This window comes from Martes martes (genome assembly GCF_963455335.1).
Source record: "Martes martes genome assembly, chromosome: 1".
Lineage (NCBI taxonomy): Eukaryota > Metazoa > Chordata > Mammalia > Carnivora > Mustelidae > Martes > Martes martes.
In genome coordinates, this window is record NC_137888.1 from 39,733,372 (window position 1) to 39,752,000 (window position 18,629).

The 18,629-nt window shown below is 39.3% G+C and overlaps 1 pseudogene across 1 annotated transcript in view; it reads left to right on the plus strand.

The window, feature by feature from the left end:
* Positions 1-2,763: 2,763 nt before the first annotated feature.
* Positions 2,764-18,629, plus strand: part of LOC308338401 (UMP-CMP kinase-like) — a 47,233-nt pseudogene continuing 31,367 nt past the window's right edge. Inside the window, exon 1 of the transcript in view lies at positions 2,764-2,952. The product of the transcript in view is annotated as a UMP-CMP kinase-like (transcript). The remainder of the gene's footprint in view (positions 2,953-18,629) is intronic.

Sequence of the window (18,629 nt, forward strand, 5' to 3'; positions counted from 1 at the left end):
AGCTCTGGGGTACAACATCCTGTTGTAACATGCAAGGTATCTTTTCATCACTGATACCTAAGCAAATTTCTTTGCTGCAGCTGCAACAGCAGAAACAACTGAAACCTTAGATCTGCCGCCCCCCACCCCCGCCGCCGCCCTTGTATTATGGATAAGGTCTTTCCCATATCTTCACTTAATACACGTAATTTACTCCCCGGGTGTACTTGAGAATTGGTAACTCCAGTTGCCCAAGTCCACACACGGCATCTCGGAACATCCCTCTGTGTAGAAGGTAGATATATTCCCCCTCTGTTTGTTGAGGTGCCATAACCTTGGACTCTTCCCTTGGCTGTTATCTACAAGATTTGTTACAAATTACTCTGGATACAAGTGTAAAATCAAGGTGGTCAATATTATATCTTCTGGGGGAAATTACTGTGTTCTATTAGGAAAGCTATAAATTTTGGCTTCCTCTATGATTATTTTCACTATGCTTTCCAAAATGAGTAACCTTTACCACATAGTCATACATTTATAAGAGACAAGGGCTGAAACTGTGCAAATCATGGCAGAGAGTCAAGTTCCCTTGTTTCAGAATTATGTGAAAGAATAAAAACATGAAATAAATGTCAATGATAATCTGAAATCATTACCCGTAATGATTTGGCTAACATTTCTTGGCAACTAAGTGCCAAGCATCATGTATAGTGTTTTTATACAATATCTCATTTAAATTCATGATTCCAAAGAACAAAGATGACCTCACCAACAGAAGAAAGATGGGCTGGAAAACACAGGTTTTAGCTATAAAGAAGATGGTCCTTTGGAAGGCAGAAAGTTTTGAGAAGTGGGAGAGCAGAAAGGATCTTCAGTAACAGGAGTTCAGTTTCTGGGGAAAAGAATATAAAAGGCAGGCCCAGGGTGAAACAGTCCTGGGAGGGGCAATCTGTGAACTGTGGGGTTGGTGCTCTGTAAAAAAGTTTGTCCTACTCTTCTCCGCTTTAGAGACCTGTTCCACGGCTGGAGAACTGCCACCATCCAAGAAGCACTCAGGTTTCTAGGGGAATTCCTGGTAGGCTACAGCTGAAGGGACTGTCTCCTGGGCTATGAAACATTAGTCTGGAAACATGATTTTAAGCCAGCAACAGAAAAAGCCAAGTATTTTCTCAAGGTCACATCCGGATCAAAACACTAGAGATGTATTCTAAGAAAGTGGAGAATAAACCACAATGGATGCCTTAGAATAAAGCCTTGAATAAACTCAGGTCCCATTACCCTGCCTATCTCCTTTGTCATCCTTCGCCCCACCTCATTTTTTGAGGAAATGTGAAATTGTGAAACTGCGAAACTGTGGATAAACAGATCTCTGGGCCCGCTCAAAGGGTGGTTCTCAATCCCACTTGTGAAGACTGCTGCCTCTAACCCCCTCTTCGCTTTCCTTATCTGACCTCACCTCCTTCCTAGCCCCTCAATCAAAAGAGAGAGCAGCGCGCGCCAGAGAGAACCAAAAGGAAAAGGAGACTAAAGTCGTTTTATTGTAGATGTTTTCGGAAAGGTGTTCACGTCATTTCCAGATTCCGTGAAGAGACAATCTCCAAGGTATCACTCAAGTTAAAGAGACGGGACTTTTTCCCTCCCCCGCCCTTCACCACGCACCAGTGCAAGACGAGGGAGGAGACGGCTGAGAGAAGAGGGAGGAAGGGGGAAAAGTGAGAGAAGCAAAATGAGAAAGGGGTGTTGAAGGAAGAGATGAAGGCAAGAAGAAAGGAGTGTTAGGGGTGGTGGCGAGCGTCTGGCGACGGCCCGCCCGCGCTCCGGACCCAGCCGGGCGCCGCGCCCGAGTCCCGCAGCGCGCAGCCAGCCCGCGGCGCAGAGAGCAGCCCGGACGCGCCACTCTCCGCCCGGCCGCGGCCGTCGCCCCGCACGGTAGCAGTCCCCCTCGCTCCCCCGGACCCGGAGCGCCGCCTTCCTGGCTCCGGACTGCTGCGGGGCAGCGCTCCCGGTGAGTGTGCGGGTCGCGCCGAAGCCTGGCGCGCAAGTGGGGAAGCGGCGCGGGGGAGCCCGGGGCAGTGTCCGTCCTCGGCGGGAGGGCCAGGAAGCCCTGCGGGGCTGGAGCCTGATTCCTTTCCGACAGTTCTTTGGGGTGAACGAGCAGCGCTGGAATTCAAGAATTGCCCTTTCCCACTCAGCCCGCAACCTTTGCTCTCTGGGGGCTAAGTTGCGGGGAGCAGGAGTGGTCCTGGGCCAAGCAGGTGCTCGGGGCTGGCAGGGAGGGGCCCGACCTAGGCCCGAGGGCGAGGGGTGGCGGTCGGAGTCTGCGACACCCCACTCGGCGTGCAGGCTTCCGGCGCTCCTACCTTGAGGAGCCGGTAGGGTGGAGACCGGGAACCGGCCAGAATTCAGCCCTGGAAGGACAGTAGAGTCTTCGAATCCTTCCTCCGCTGGGATGATTCTGGGGAGAATGGTTAGAGCAATGTGAGGAGCCGGGAGGAGGCGTAGATCGGAGGGAAAGGGTTGCAGTTTTCTAACTTGTTTTCCCGCGGGTGCGAACCAGTGAGGTAAAGGGCAGGAGAGAGCTTCCACCTCGCGGCCGCACGGTGTCTGGGCGGAGGCAGGTCTTGTCCGATGAGGAAGGCGCCGGGTTCAGGGGGCGGTTGAGCAAAAGAGAAAGGGGGTCTGGGTGGGGGTTGATAGGGTTCCAGTCCCCGAAGGGGCTTGGAAAGCCGCATCTGTGCGCCCGGAAAGTTAGGAAATGAAACGCAGGAGATGAAGAGACGATCTATGCGGAGAGGAGCATTTGGGGTGCCTCAAATGCTGAATGGGCTTTTGGGTTATTTCCACTTGCACGAAAGAGGCGTCCCCGTAGCGCACTGGATGAGAGCTGAGGATGCACTTCCACGCACTTTGGAAGAAACCTTGAGAAGACTTCGTTTTCTGCCTGTGAAGTATTTCCCTGACACGTTGACGATTGTAATATAGTTAAGCTGATTAGTTCAGTGTACATTTAAGACCACAGAAGGAGGAAGAGGCATCAGCCACTCACATCATTTTTTTCTGGAATATCTACGTAATCACTGCCGTTTGACTAAATTTTAGTGGGTGTGCTACACCAAACGCCAGGAAAATGAACCAAGTTCGAGATGGGTTTCACTCTGGTTCCATTTATATACAAATCTTTGAAATTTGATTTGGTGATCAAAAATCTAAATCATTAGGTTTGAGTTGCCCCCTTTGTCCATGTATTTGCTGACGAAGGAGAACTGGACTCTCAGCTGGTTTTCACTGGGGAGTTGGACTGTCAATCAAGAGCCAGAGCAAACCTGAGGAAGCCTCTCCATCCCTCTGGGGTTACAATAGCTGTTCCTCCTTCTCTTTGCCTTTCCCCCTCTCCAGATTAACTCCTAGGCAGGTTTGAGCTTCATCACGGTGTGTCTCCTCCAAGGCAAGTGTTCGTGCTCCTCTCCACTCCATTCAAATCTGTGTGTCAGTTGGTCTTAGTAATGAAAGTAGTTATTCACTCTTTCCAATCAGAAGTATTTTTCGATAATTTAGGTAGCTTGTTCATTAAACTCAGATGTTTCTAGAACAAATGTTCTGCTTGCCTGATATCAGCTTTGGAGTTTCCAGATGTGAAAAGCAATTTATTTTGTCCAAGATATTTTAATATATTTTCCTACACCTCCTTTGGTCAGTATGAATCTTTTGTCAAGCCTGGTCCTCTGAGGCTTATTACAGAGCTAAGTTATATCAAGGGTGTGTTCCCTTTCAACAATATATAAAGAGCTCTGTTGGAAGGAAGATTTAAAGAATAATTCAAGTTTTGAGAGTTCATCTCATTAGGCAAGTTTTATAGATGTCTGGGATTGAGCAAAAGCACATTTGTAAAAGCAGTCTTTTCAGTTTTAAATAAATAAATGTATTACTTAACTCATTTTATAAAGTTCTTAAGCATATTGTTCTTATAAAGACTCATAAAGCTGCTAATAAAAATAATACACAACTTTCTTAGCAAAATTTTGGGGGGTTAGTCTAGATTTGGGTGCATATCTCCTTTAAAAGACTTGCAAAATTACAACATAATTCTTAACTGGAAATGAGAGGAATGATAGTTTGAATTTTCTTATCTACTAAGTATGGTGTCTTTTTATTTATTACTGAAATCACTCCAAAGATTTTTAAAGGGCACTTTCTAGTATATTAGTAATAAATAGCTAGTGTAAAACAACATGGATATGGTAATATTTGAAAGGTCATGGCAGGATTCTCTCTTTTTTTTTTCAATATGAATTTAAGAAGTGGGAGAGATACCGTTTGCGGCAGAGTAAACAAGATGTAGTGTGTTGCTTCCTGATTGCTATTAACTGAAAGCACTAATAATCCTTAGGTGGTGGAGTCCTGAGACCCATAGGGAAATATATGTAGTGATCTGATATAGAACCATAGCCCAGTACCCCCCAGTGAGAAACCTTGCTTTTCTGTTCCCTCAGCCTTAAATTAGACAGACAAGAAATACTCACTTCTTCTCTAAAAGTGATGAACTCTCGAAGTGCAGTAGGGAAACTCAGAATTGGCATCTGTAACAGAAGTCATTACTTCCACTTGAGTAGTGCCTGGGTGGTGCAGTCCATTAACAGCCCAGGTCTTGGTTTCAGCCTGGGTTTGCTCTCAAGGGTAAGATCGAGCCCTGCACGAGGCTCCATGCTCAGTAGGGAGTCTGCTTGAGATTCTCTTCTCCTCTCCCTTTGTCCCTCCCTCCCACCCCTGCTCTCTCTCTCACACACACATAAATAAGTAAATCTTTTAAAAGGAGGAAAAAAAGAGAGAAATTATTACTTCCACTTGAAAAGTGCAAAGAGAAATGTCAGAGCCTAGGACCGAACATAAATAAGCAAAAATTATATCAATGAGTGCACATAAGTATTAATGCGAGGGGACTGTATGGACCTGATAATTTCTCCAACTTCCTGATGGTGTTTCCTTCTCTCAGAAGTAATAGGAGGCCTTTTAACCCATGGTATGGAGTTTCTCTTTTCTTGTATGTACTATAGGAGGCCATTAAAGCATTTCTTTTTTTTTTTTTTAAAGATTTTATTTATTTATTTGACAGATCACAAGTAGGCAGAGAGGCAGGCAGAGAGAGAAGGGAGGAAGCAGGCTCCCCGCTGAGCAGAGAGCTCAATGTGGGGCTCTATCCCAGGACCCTGGGATCATGACCTGAGCCGAAGGCATAGGCTTTAACCCACTGAGCCACCCAGGCGCCCCCATTAAAGCATTTCTATTGGGAAACAGTTTTAGCAGGATCCTCTTGCTATTGTATTGAAATAAATTTTTAAAGATAAGAGGAAAAGAAAGGAGACTATTAGGAAGCTACTAGTTGCCTAGCCTCATGGTTGACTAGAGTGATAGCAGTGGATATGCCAAACCCTGGATATATTTAGAGGCAAAGGTGACAAGACTTCATGACGTATGAGATGTGGTTGCTGACGGAAGGAAAGGGATCAAGATTCGTGCCTGGATATTGATCAGAGCAGCTGAAAGAGTGCAGCTGTCACCAACTGACATGGGAAGAATAAGGAAAAGCAGTTAAGTTTTGAGCAGCCGATTCGATCTTCAGAGGCAAGCATCACAAGAGTAGTTGGGATAGAGCTCAGGGGAAAAGTCGGAGCTGTAGATAAAAATGTGTAAGTCACTACTGTGTAAATGATATTTAGAACAATGGGGCTTTATGAAATGATTTAAGGAGAAAATGTATTTAAAGCATCATACTGAGAAAAGAGCTCTAGAACAATCCAAAACATGGACACTGTTTCCAGTAGGAAACAGAGTAGGACCAAGAAAAAGAAACAGAGTAGGAGCAGAGTAGGAGCAGAGTAGGAGCCAGAAAAAAAACTGAGAAGGAGCAGTCAGTGAAATAGAGGAAAATGCAGAAGGATGTAAAGTCATGGAAGCCAGAGGAAGAAAGTATTTTTAAGAAGGAAGAAGTAAGAATCAGCCATGTCCAATGCTGTAGAAGAGTTAAGTTATATGAAGACACAGAATTACCTTGAGATTTTATTTGGCCTTGATAAGAGCTATTTCAGTTGAAATGGTGGTGATAAAAGATTGACCGATAAAGATTGAACAAAGACTGTTGACCTTGTGATTCCAGTCCAAGGGATTTATCTTACAGATATATTTGACTTAGGAAAGATCATTAATGTTCCAAGTTACTCCCTGCAGCTTTTTATACAGGTAAACAATTGAACGCAATAAATACCTGTGAATAGAAAACAAGCCAAATAAACTATGTACATTCATTCAATGGATTACTATCCAGCTGTTAAAATTATTAAGGCAGCTTTCTATGTACTAACGTGAAAAGATTTTCAAGGTATATTAAAGAGAAAAAGTTGCAATGCGGTGTGCATGGTATATTATCATTTATTAAAAAACAAAGAAAAATGAACCTATGTACGAAGTCATATATTAAAAAAAAAATAGATAATAGTGGTTGCCTACAGGGAGGAAAACTGAAGTAGGGTACAATAATAGGAGGGAGATAAAGTCTTCTATATACTTTAATATCTCTAAGTTATGTGCACATAGTTATTCAAAATACTAAACAAAATTTTATACACGAATCTGAAAAAAATGTAATATAAAATAATAATGAGGATAAAAGAAAGAATGGGAAGTGAGGAAGTGAAAACTCTGTAGAAAATGGCTCTTTCAGGAAGAGGATTAAAAGTAGCTAGAGCAGGCCATGGAGATTTGTTTTTAAAATAGGGACTTTAATGGAATTAGACCAATGAGAATGAACCAGCAGAAGGAAGAGCTGATTTATTTATTTATTTATTTAATATTCTATTTATTTATTTGACAGAGAGAGAGACAGCAAGAGAGGGAATATGAGCAGGGGGAGTGGGAGAGAGAGAGAAGCAGACTCCCCACTGAGCAGGGAGTCCCTTGTGGGGCTCGATCCCAGGATCCTGGGATCATGACCTGAGACGAAGGCAGCTGCTTAACGACTGAGCCACCCAGGCACCCCAGAAGAGCTGATTTTAAAAAAGAGAGAGAGAACTGAGTGCCTGGGTGGCTCAGTCATTAAGTGTCTGCCTTAGGCTCAAATCCTGAACCCAGGGTCCTGGTCCCTGGTCCCTGGTCCTGGAAGTGAGTCCCACATGGGGGGGGGGGGTCCCTGCTCAGTGGGGAGTCTGCTTCTCCCTCTCCCACTCTTCCTGCTTGTGTTCCCTCTCTTGCTGTTTCTCTGTCTGTCTAATAAATAAAATCTTTGAAAAAAAAGAGAGAGAGAGAGAAAACTAAGCAAAGTAATTTTGATAGTTGGTAGAGGATAGCATTCCAGAACCTAGTGAGGGAGAGAACTAGCAACACTAGGAATGAGGACAGTGCCTTCTCCTACAAAGCGCCAGACCTGTATCAGTCCTTTGGTCAGTCTCCTATGTTCCTAGAGCTAAGTGCTGCCTCGGACATTTGTATAAGCTTTTCTAATTGATACTACTGTAAAGTCTTAGTTCTAATGTCATTTGAACACTTAACCTCTCATCAAAGCTTTTCTTACCATTGCTTGGCATTTTTTTTTTTTACCAGTGGTTGGCATTCTCTCTACTTTTCCAAAGTAGCCTGAGAATAGCTTGCCACCCTTTTCATAACTCTGTCTCTGTCCCTGCCCCCTGTGCTCTCAGGATGATTCTTCTTTACTAGGAATTCAGACACCCCCAGGAATGAAGCTCCCTCCCCTCTTATGACTCTTGTGTATTAAACTGCTCAGCTACTCTCCTCCGATCCAATCCTACAGTCAAGCTGATCTCCACCGCTGCTCTGGATCCTACAATTGCCCCCTTCCAATCTGAACCTTACTTCATTGTTCATTCTTTTTATAACCTTCAACTTTAACTTCTTTATTTAATGACTCCATCGAATAAATTTATTAAGATCATATCACTCTCATCCTTAAGCAAACAGAAAAGACTGTCATGATCCTGAACAACCCTTATATCGAGTCCTAATAATTCCTTTTCTTAGCCAGCTTCTAGAATAAAACCAATTTTTCTCTTCACCATCTCTTCCCCTCCCATTAACTCCTTTCCCACCGTAGCCTGACTTCCACCCCTATCACCCCCTGAAACCCCTGTAGCCACTGTCATCATACCTTTACACTTGATCTTAGCCAAAAGGCCAAGAAGCGATGTCATCATACCTTTAAACCAGAGGCTACTGATCACTGAAACCTTAGCTTGCTAAACTATGTAGGAGTAATTGACAAAGTTAACGATTAACCATCCATGCCTTCTCTTCCATTAGACTCAAAGATAACTTTCCTGCTCTTGAAGAAAGTTAGTGACAGCACTCTCTTGGTCCAGTTTATTTGTTTTTGAATTTTACTTCTCCATTCATTTGGTGATCCTCTTCCACTGTCTATCCTTGGCTCTCTTCTGCATTCATTTTTCTTATTCTCCTTTGGTCAAAGATCCCTTTGAGGATCTAAAAACAAAAAGGAACAAACAACTATGGTATTTCTTCCCAGAAAACTAATGCACTTAGGTAGAAATATTTGCAGATAATTTTTGTCAATTAAGAGACTCACTGAAGTGCATCCATAAGTATCAGGAATCCTTCCTACACATTCTTATAAAATAATACTATTACCTACTATGTTTTCAGTTACCTCCAAATGAGATAATGGTCCTAGTTATTTCAAAAGTGAGGATGAATCTCAGTTCTAACATTGCTTATTAATGGTTCTCTTTTGCTGTATCCAAGTCCCAATACATACTACATTCATGAGTTTTCCATACTTTCACACTACATTATTTCTTCTTTACATAATTTCTCTTTAATTTGAATCACATCTTAAAATAAAAATAAATTATTATATCACTGTAGTTAGTGTAAAATCAATTATTACTTCACAACTAATAGGCAATGATTAAGAAATGTAATACAACAACAAAAGAGGTAGCAATCTTATTAAATTTTAATCAGGTGTTTATTGCCAGCTAAAAGCCTTGAGCCTGAGGCCAACTTCCCCTCTGCTTATAAGGGAGATAGCAAAAGTTAAAAAGAAATCTTCAACAAACTGCAACTCTCTCAAGAGCTTCATCCAAAGGGAAAGAGCATTAAAAAGGGAATTCCTCAGTTTGTGATACAGTGTTATTTAATGCCATTACTAGTGCAAGTGAAGTCATGTTGTATAGCCCCAGTGGGACGTGGACTTGGGAAAATTTCCCTCTCTTGAACATATCCAGCCCAAACCTACTCACTAAGCTATACACCTGGAGATCACCATATGGACAGAGAGATGACCTCTAGGTCCAGTCAACAGGTTCACAATTAAACACATCTTTTTTCTCCCCTAAATGTAGAAGTCTCTTATATTCCATATCCTATTGAAGAAACTCCCAGATTCCTTTTGTAAAATTTTTCTGCATGCCAGCCAAACTCAATCAGTCTGATGGGTCCCTTGAATCTACTTTCCTTATCATCCCCAAGCTTAGTTTAACTCAGTATGCCTGGTCTGGGCCTTTTTAAATACTTTTAACCTCATATCCCTGGACCAAGCCTTGCCCCCATGAGTTGTTTGTCCCATACTGTCAACAAATTAATTTTAAAGATTAGTTCTGTCCTATGCTTAAAATACTTTGATGGCTTCCCATTCCTTCTGGCATCAAGCCAAGCTATTTAGCTCCCACTTCTAGCCCTGGTTCATCTGGATTTCTGCTCCAGCTTCCTTCCCACCGCTCCACGTTGCCCACCTGCGGTGAGCTATGCTTCAGCGGTAGGGAACTTCCCACATCACATTCAGCTCACACATGAGGCTTTCCTCTCTGTTCTTCACTTAGCTCTGGATGTCTTCTCTACCTGGGAGATTCTTAGTCATTTGCCAAAATTCAGATTTATTTGCTTTCCTTTCCAGACCCTTCCTTTAGCCAGAAAACAACTCACTCCTGATCCGTGGTTATGAACCTTTTGCAAGCTTTTGTGCTGAACTCACCAAGCTATTTGTAGTTTATTTATTTTTATGTCTTCTCTCCAATTAGACCAGTGAGTCCTTGGATGCCAGAATTGAGGCTTTTTCGTCTCTATTTCCCCTAACTGAATAAACCATAGTGTTTGGCACCAAGGGCATCAAAGGGGACTTCTCTGACTCCCCAGTTGCTCATGGTGAAAGCTCCCATAAAGAAAACATGGCCCTGAGGGGCGCCTGGGTGGCTCAGTGGGTTAAGCCTCTGCCTTCGGCTCAGGTCATGGTCCCAGGGTCCTGGGATCGAGCCCCACATCGGGCTCTCTGCTCAGCGGGGAGCCTGCTTCCCCCTCTCTCTCTGCCTGCCTCTCTGCCTACTTCTGATCTCTGCCTGTCAAATGAATAAATAATATCTTTAAAAAAAAAAAAGAAAGAAAGAAAACATGGCCCTGAATACCTCACAAATACCCTTGGGTAGAACTGATTTTTGAAAAATCATCTCAAAAACGTCTTTCTCTATTCAATGGTGTCTCTCTCTATGGCATTTCACTCTTTCGAACTACTTCACAAAATTAAATAGCTAAAAATTCAGAGAACCTTCCTAACGTAATCTTCTATACCCACGATCTCCAAGACAGATGGTTGTTTTCTTATATAATGAAACCTCAAGGAAAGAATATTATGTAACTTCCCTCAATAACCCATTTTAGTGTTCAACTACCTTCACTTTTTTATACAATATAAATTGACATTGCTGTAGTCGCTCTATTTTTTTATAAAGTGGGCAATATGTGGTTACATTATATCAATTTTTCATCTATTTCAAAACAGTATCAGCCAACATTGAATGAAACTATCTCAATTAAACCAGGAATTATTGATACTCACTCATCTTTTGCAACTTTCTGCCTCTTAGCTATTCAAGAGACCTTTATTTCCAGTTCACCTTGCATCTTGCCTCTCTTTTTTATTTCTTTGTCTTATAATTAGTATATATCAGAGTATTCACACACGGTGAAAACTGATGGAATAAAATCGCCTTTGAGATGGAGGTTTTATCAAAGTAGAAACCAGTATATACACTAAAGCACTCAAAGTTATGTGCAAATACCTAGCCATCAAAAGCCCTAATTTTAGAATTGTGTTTTTTTAATCTTGCAACACTTCACATTTTGAGGCATTTGTCATATCTTAAGAAGTTGATAAAGTATGATTTTGTTTTCCAGTTGCCAGAGCAAGCAAGTCTCCTGCCTACTGCATCAATAGCTGAAACAGTATCAGGAAAAGACTGATTTGGCTCATGAGCATGAGGTGGTTTAGTGAGGTGGTATCAGTAATAATGAATAGGTTAGCTGCATATTGTCATAACTTCTTATTAAATAATGTTTGAAATAATGAGTTCCCGATTTGGAAAGTGGTCATTTCAACATTCTGTCTGCGTATTACCCAGTGCCGCCTCTGCAACACAGCACTAATAATTCGAGGCGTCTTTTAGCTGTTCTTTGGTATCTTGGCAGCTGCGCTTGACAAGGCAAGGACCCCTCAATCTTTATAACTCTAGTTGAAGTAAAAGCAATGGATCTCTCTCTTCTTACTTGCATAACTAAAGTCTAGACTGTGCAATTTTGACCCTTCGTGTTTTGAGAGAAATAGCTTGAATTTTAAATGCTCAAAGAACCATTTTCTCTCAAATCCATCTATGGACCTTTCTTTCCCCTCTTTCCTGACTAAGTTCAGTTAACCACCATTATTAGTCCTGAGACATACCGGAAGAGAGAAACTCACATTCTTCCCTTCCTAGGCATAATCCTGGGAAGGGCTTTCAAGTGAATAGGTTAAAGTTGTGACAAACTTCAGTTTTGTCCTAAAGAAGGTTACCAAGATTTAGCAAAAACCTCTGCACGCTTCCTTTCTATGCATATCCTCTCTATATACTCTGTCACGTAAAACATTTGCAACCTTTCATTAAATATCATTCCTACCTCAGGACCTAAGTGGAGAAAATCTGTCGATTGTTGCACTTTCTAAAAAGTTTAGAAGTGTTTCCACCATTGTAAAATTGTAGACAGACAGTAATTCTGCATTGGCTGAAGAAGGTTACATTAAAACCAATATCACATGTTGAAACATTAGATTTTTTGGAAAATCATCTCATTGAATGTCAGATACAAATATGTAGAATTCACAGTGAAAAAGTAAGGAAGCATTTCGTGAATGAATAAATGTATGATTAACTATAGCATACGAAAAGAGGTATTGGACTCACAAAATGAAAATGGAAAGTAAAAGGAATGCTCCTGCCCCGGACACAAATTAACTGAGTAGAAGAAAAATTGACAAAATTAGAACTATACATAATTCCATGATTGCAATCAGAATGGCTTGAGAATGAACTGTTTGATAGCTTTTAATGTTGCTTTCCAATGTATTATTATATTTTATCTTCATATCCGGACAAGAATGATTATCCCCATTTTATGGAAGAAGGATGTGATGCCCAGAGACTTAAATGGTTTATCCTAAATGGTGAGACTGGCATGGGGGTGGGGCAGGGAACTGGGGACACAAATCCACATTTCACCTTGGCCCATTCATCTCCCAGCTATAGAATATGTTGCCTTTTTACCCTGAAGTATTTGAGAAAAAACTACATCCTCCTCTGGATTCTTTTTAAGGTGTATTTTATCATTGTCATTGTTAGGTTTAAAACAAAAATGAATTGCAAAATTTACACTTAAACTGAAAAGTATTTTCTCTCATATTACTTTATAGCTGCTTCCATATACAAAAATGTGATTTTATTCTAATAACATTTTCCTCGTTATTGAAAACATGAATGTATAAAACTATTTAAAGAGAAAAAAAGTCTCCATAATTCTATCACCACGTTCTCGCAAGAATTGGGTATTATATCTTAGTTTTTAACAAACTTTTGCTGAATTGATACCCAAAATTATATATCTCAACTCTTGTTGATCCTGGTCTATTTTTCCTTTGATGACTTGTAAAGTTGAATACAATTTTTTTTTTATTTTTATGGTCATTTGAATTTCTTCTTTCTGAATTATCTATCTGTGCTTTTTCTGCTTTTAGTATGGACATATTTGTGTTTTTCCAAAACCTTGTTTGTTACATGCTGCAAATTTTCCCCTTTGTTGATTGATACCTTTGACCTGGTCCCATGGTAATTACTCTTGACACTTAAGGTGAAATTTTATGTGGTTTGACATTTCAATTTTTTTTTTAAAGATTTTATTTATTTATTTGACAGACAGAGATCACAAGTAGGCAGAGAGGCAGGCAGAGAGGGAGGAAGAAGCAGGCTCCCCGCGGAGCAGAAGAGCCCAATGCGGGGCTCGATCGGAGGACCCTGGGATCGTGACCCGAACCGAAGGCAGAGGCTTTAACCCACTGAGCCACCCAGGCTCCCCAACATTTCAATTTTTTACTTTAGTTTTAGTCTCATGAAACCAAAAGTTTCCATCCCAACTTTCCATCTACAACTTTCCATCCCAAGATCAGTGGGATATATGTTGATATTTTCCAATATTTATTATCTTATTTTCTGTTTAACTCTTTGATCAAACTTCAGTTCATTTTTATATATCATGTATGACCTTTTTTTCTGAAGAGATGCCCTATTGTCTTAATACCATGTTTTGAAAAGTCACTCTATCTTCACTGATATGAAGTATTAAATCTCTCATCTTTTAGATGTTTCTGTTTGCAGTGATCAGTTCTATTTCATTGCTGTCTCTCGATTGTTGTAGTACCTGAACTACGTTTAGTTATTGCAAATTGTGTATTATTTAAGCAACTGTTTTTGGCAAGGGTTTTCTATCATTCTTCTCCAAAATTTTGTGTATCTTTCCTGCTTGTTCCCCTTTAATGAGTGTGAGCAATTTCCTGAGATATCAAAAAAGTTAAGATTTTTATTGAAATAAGCATCTTGAGTACATTTAATGTGAAAGGACTGACTGGATTTCCCACGGAGAAATATGATATCTCTCAATTTATTTAGGACTTTGTTTCATATTGTGAATAAAGTTTCATAATTGACTTCTCATGGGTTCTTTACATCTCTTCTTTGGGTTTTTCCTGGGTATTTTATGTTATGGAATATTAGTATGACTTATGATTATTTCTTATCACATCTTCTTGTGGTTATGGCTAGTTCACAGAAAAGTCACTTATTTTTATTAATTTACCTTTATTCTATTTAATTTATTTAATAATTTGATTTGCTAAATTCTTGTTAATGTAAATAGTTTTTTTTTTATTTCCTTGGTTATTTAAAATAGACTATAATATATTCTGAATCCAAAAATTTTGTCTGTTTCATATTTTAAGCAAAAACAATAGAATATAATTATGTCTATAAGGAATTATTCAGTGTCATTTAATATCATTCTCAATAGTACAAACCAAATAGTGTACCATTGAACCCTAATGTTCTTCTTTAAAAGTTATTTTGAAGGAGTCATTATGAGTGACAAAGTTTTAGGTTTTTGTGTTTAAATATTTTCAGTTGATGCTTATTTTTATTATTATATTGTATCTAGAAAATGTGGCCAGCATGATTTCTATTTGAGATGCTTACGTAAAGCTTTCTTTTTGGTTTATATATGTTTAATTTGTGTAAAATATCACTGCACACTTGAAAGAGTGAGTTATGTGCTATGTATGGCACTAAAATTTAGCATTATATTCATCACTTCTATATTCTTGTTATTTTATATGATTAATCTGCTTACTTATTTATAGAGGTCCATTAAAGTTTCCCTCTGTAATCGTATTTGTCTATTTCCCAGAGGATATGCAACTTACTGTTTTGTTTTTTTTTTAATATTGTGATGCTTGATTATTGGGCATTTAAAGATATGTGATTGTCTAGTTTTCCTATTTGAAATTTACTTTCTCTCTTTTTTTTTTCATTGAGTTCATCTTGTTTAATAGTAGCCTTATTGTCCTTCTTTTCTTTTAGGTTTGCCTCAAGTCTGTTGGCCTGAATCATATTTGAATTTTTCTTACAAGCAAAGTATTACTAGCTTTTATTTTTACCTAAGCTGGATACTCGATCTGGATATTATTCCCTTTTAATATATCAGCTCACCTTACATTTTTAATTAGCTACTTTAAACATCATTCCATTATACCTGGACCAAAAATTTTTCAGTGTTTTTTTCTTTTTTCTTTTGTCACTATCTTTTGATATTGATGGATAATTTCTTGATTTGTTTATTCTTTTTGATAGTATAGCCAAGTGGAGTTGACATGTATTCTGTTAGAAATTGATACAGGTCATTGTTTAAATTTCTTACCATTTCCAAGATTGTGTAGCTTGATGGGAAGTGAGGGGAACAAATGTTTCCGTTATTTTCAGGACATTCAGTAGAGTTCTGTTGTGAAAATAAGCACTCCAGACAAGAGCTCAAACTACTTGATTCAGTACCTGCAGCACAACTACATGAAAGTTGCAATTTTAAAAAGGGTCAAGGTAGGGCTATGAATAAATAAGGGGGAAAAAGGAAATTGACTGGTTTTATTTTGTGATAGTGGGAAGTTTTTGAAGCATAAAGGACATGACAATAATGTTTCAAATGTCAACACATGAACACTCAACCTCTGAAAGATATATAATTGTAAAAGAGATTAATGTTAAAATTATTTTTTAAATGCTTTTCATGATTTTTGATGAAAATATTTTGACTAGTGGTGTTCTGGTAAATATTTATCATCCAACAGGGGGAGGGAGAGCAAGAGCCCAGATTTGTAGAGTTTGCCGATCTTCACAGTGCAAACAATATAAATGCACCTGAAATAATCAGTTCCAAACTACCAGCGTGAAGTCACCGAACACAGTTCAGTGGGAAGAAATGTGCCCAATGACATTTAGCCAGTGGTAGGCAACTCCAGTATACTTTAGTATACCTTTGGTATAATCTTAGTAACATTTTTAAAAAATGATTACCAGGCTATATAAGATCTAACTGGTAAAAGTAAAGGATTTTTTTTTAACCTGGTAGTATATACTTTCATATTTAAAGTAATGAACAAGGCAGTGTGGCACAATTCAAAGCGACTGAGACGATTAGGATCAGAAGCTGATGGGCTTCAATCCCAGCACCATCGCTTAGTGGGTGATTTTAGCAAAACTGCCTAATTTAGCTAAGTCTTGATCTATTCATCTGTAAAATTCTGAATAATGAAAGCTATTTCACAAGCATCTGTGACGAAAAGATACCATAAATAAGAATATAGCTGACATATAAGTAGTTAATAAATAATTATTTCTTCTCCATCTTCTGTACTATTCATTTCCTTCTTCCTGTCCTTACTCTTTAGAAAGCAGAAAAATGAGGTCGGAATTGATGCAGTGTAATTAGTAAGGAATGGTCAAGCCTCCAGTGTTGGCACACCTATGTAGCAACCTGAAAAAATGGCTTTTAGGGACAGCTGGATGGTACAGTCAGTTAAGTGCCTGACTCTTGGTTTCTGCTCAGGTCAGGATCACAGGGTTGTGAGATTGAGCCCCATGTCAGGCTCCGAGCTCAGTGGGGAGTCAATCTGAGACACTCTCTCCCTGTCCCTCTGCTCCATCCCCTGCCCATCCTGAACAAATTCTCTCTTTCTTTCAAATAAATAAATAAATCTTTTAAAAAATGGCTTTTATATAGGGAGAAATCCTGAGAAATGCAGACACTACAGGAAGACTTCAAGAAGAATTACCTACATTTGTTTTCTATTCCAACTTTGCAGTGTCAAAATAAAATAAGCACAAAACTTTGAAGAAGCTAGGGGGCAATGGCACTTGGATAATCTTTGACTGGATGGCATTGCTCATCATTTTTGCAGCCTCTATGGTAAAGGAAGAGGAAGACAAAGAAGGTGAAGAGGGTATCAAGTGGATCAACCTATGGGTGGTATTTGCCACAAAAATACAATTCTGCAAAAGGTAGAGATAATATGTCATGGGAATGCATGGAAGAAAATAACTTCTGGGGTCGCCTTGGGCTCAGGTCTTGATCCCAGGGTCCTGGGATCAAGCCCTGCATCTGGCTCCCTGCTCTGTGGGGAGCCTGCTTCTTCCTCTCCCACTCCCCCTCCTTGTGTTCTCTCTCTCTCTCTGTGTCTCTCTCTGTCAAATAAATAAAACCTAAAAGAACAAAACAAAACAAAACTTCTGGCTGTAATAAACAAGAAAGGCTTAAAAGCCTGACATTTAAAATAATATTTGCAGGATTTTGATGAATAGAAATTGTCAGATTTGGAGCATTTTCGGTGACTCTAACAAAAAGTGAATTGGCACAGAAGCAGAAGAGATTTTTTTAATGAAAAAGTGAGTAACCTAATGGATTTCAAATGCAAACTAGACCCAGGGTAGCATCAGGAGATATGACACAAAAATAGCTTGGTACCTAATCAACAAATGAGACTATGTGAGATTTTCTATTTTGTATATAACATCTTTGAAGATGCATACACTGTATTAGCTGCTTTATATACATTTTTGTTTAATTCCGAAATCAATACTAAAAAGAAAACATAATCTCATTTGCTATAACTTACAGAAGTTACTTCTCTCTTTTTTTTTTTTTTAAGATTTTATTTATTTATTTATTTCACAGAGAGATTACAAGTAGGCAGAGAGGCAGGCAGAGAGAGAGGAGGAAGCAGGCTCCCTGCCAAGCAGACAGCCCGATGCGGGGCTCCATGGGGCTCGATCCCAGGACCCTGGGATCATGACCTGAGCTGAAGGCAGAGGCATTAACCCACTGAGCCACCCAGGTGCCCCTACTTCTCTTTTTTTAAAAAACCACTTTATTGAGGTATAATTAGCATATAAAAAGCAATAAATACTTAATGTATACAATTTGACGTATTTGAAGATAAGTACATATCTGTGAAACCATCGCCACAATCTGTGCCATAAGTGTAGCCACCAAAACTTTTATCTTGCCCTCTTCATTATTTTTTAGTAACAAGGACATTTAACATATGATCTATCCTCTTAACAGATTTTAAAGTATACAATACAGTATTATTAAAATAGGTGCGATGCTGTTCAGCACATCTCTAGGACATAGCCATCTCCCATAACTGAAACTTTGTACCCTTTGGGTAATTCTTCCCATTTACCCTTCCTCGTTAGGTCCTGGCAATCACCATTCTACTCTCTGCTTATGAGTTTGACTGTTTTAGATTCTCCACATAAAAAGGATCACATGGTAGTTGTCCTTTTCTGACTGACTTTTTTCCCTTAAGATAATGTCCTACAGATCTATTCATGTTGCCGTGAATGGCAGGATTTCCTTCTTTATAAGGCTGAATAGTATTCCATTGTGTGTATATGCATAAATGTATATGTATATACATTTATATATCCAAAGGAAATAAAGCAAATGAATTAAAGCACTATTCATAAAACCAAGATCAGGAAACAACCCAACATCCATTGACAGAGGAATGAATAAAGAATGTGTATATACATAGATGTATATGTGTGTTATGTACATGTATGTATATATTTGTGTGTGTGAGTGTATGTATATGTATGTGTGTGTATAAAATCACGTTCTTTATTCATTCCTCTGTTGATTGGGTTGTTTTGTGATCTTGGTTTTGTGAATAGTGCAGCAATGAACGTGGACAATATTATGATTTTAATTCCTATGGATATATACCC